The sequence below is a fragment of the Propithecus coquereli genome, unplaced genomic scaffold (genome assembly GCF_000956105.1).
Source record: "Propithecus coquereli isolate 6110/MARCELLA unplaced genomic scaffold, Pcoq_1.0 Scaffold300, whole genome shotgun sequence".
Lineage (NCBI taxonomy): Eukaryota > Metazoa > Chordata > Mammalia > Primates > Indriidae > Propithecus > Propithecus coquereli.
Genome location: NW_012148620.1, coordinates 1,765,001 through 1,766,418, shown reverse-complemented (window position 1 = coordinate 1,766,418; position 1,418 = coordinate 1,765,001). Strand labels below are relative to the sequence as shown.

General features: G+C 39.5%; 1 protein-coding gene across 1 annotated transcript in view; it reads right to left on the bottom strand.

The window, feature by feature from the left end:
* The window catches only part of EPRS (glutamyl-prolyl-tRNA synthetase), a 110,891-nt gene that overhangs the window by 23,592 nt on the left and 85,881 nt on the right, over window positions 1-1,418 (bottom strand). The window lies entirely within an intron of this gene.

Here is a 1,418-nt window from a genome sequence, read left to right as displayed (position 1 = left end):
TTATTTTATGTAAAATGTAGATTTCCTGGGCCTCACAACAACGTAATCACTTGCCTTGGCTGCCCACCCTCCTCCTTTTTCTGTGTGCTCTCTCCCCTTTAAATAATGAGTTGTCACTTTTCTTCCCCTTATGACTTTTCTGTAGTGAGATGGGCCCATGTGACAAAGTTATAGCCAATGAGAGCTAGGGAAAGTAATATGCCACTTCTGATGCTTGAGGCTTAAGCTTTAAAGCAGTGGGCATGGCTCCTGCCTTTCCCCCACTTCCCAAGCAGCAATAGTCTGGAGATGACTGAGATCTAGTTTTGACCATGTAAATGGCACTGGCACTAGGGGATGGCAGAGTCAATAAAATGGAAATAATCTACATTCCAGAAAGAATAACCAAGGGGACCACTCCAGACCTGCAACACTGACCTCACACTGTTTCATGAAACAATTTGGAAGATGTTCTTTAAATTCACAATGTTGATCCTCTCTTTGTTACAGCAGCTTAGTCTACTTCACTCACATAGAACTTCTTAAACTAAAAATAACTGTTCAAATACTTGATGTTATGAAACGAATACAGTCTAATGTGAGCTAAACAATCCTAGAAACAATCTAAACCCTTGACAAAGTCCTTATCTCCATATCTTTGATATAGTAAAATTAATTCATTTATTAGTTTCTTTGTACAAAGTAAAACAAGGGTCTAACCATAAGCCAGTATAATGTGACACCCTCTTAAATAATATGAAAGTAGCATTATCCTAACAACATACCATCTAGAACTTAGATCTATTCAAAGGACCTACATTTTATAAACAGTTGTTGTAATGTATAAGATAAAAAGTGAAATCAAAACCTAATGGTAAGACAAGCTCGTGTGAAGTGGAAAATTATAATCTGAATTTGTGTATGCAAAATGATCTTAACTACACACACTCATATTCACCCACTCATCTAGGAAAAAAAGGGAAACACACCAAAATGCTTTCATTAATTATATCTGGACAGTGAGATTACAGCCAGTTTTGTTTTTTCTTTATATTTTTTAGTATTTCACAATTTTTCTATAATGAGCATAATATATTTCAATAGAAAAAAATATAGAAATGGCTGGGCGCAGTGGCTCACGCCTGTAATCCTAGCTTTCTGGGAGGCCGAGGCAGGAGGATAGCTGCAGCTCAGGGGTTCGACACCAGCCTGAGCACAGTGAGACCCCATCTCTAGAGACAAGAAACAAACAAACAAAAGACAAAAAATTACACAAAACCACAAACCCAGCTGGGAGTTGTGGCACGCGCCTGTAGTCCCAGCTACCTGGGAGGTGGAGGCAGAAGGATCGCTCACAGCCCAGGACCTGGAGCTTGCAGTGACTACAGTCACCGTACTCTACCCAGGGACACCGAGTGACACTCTGTCTCAAAAAAAAA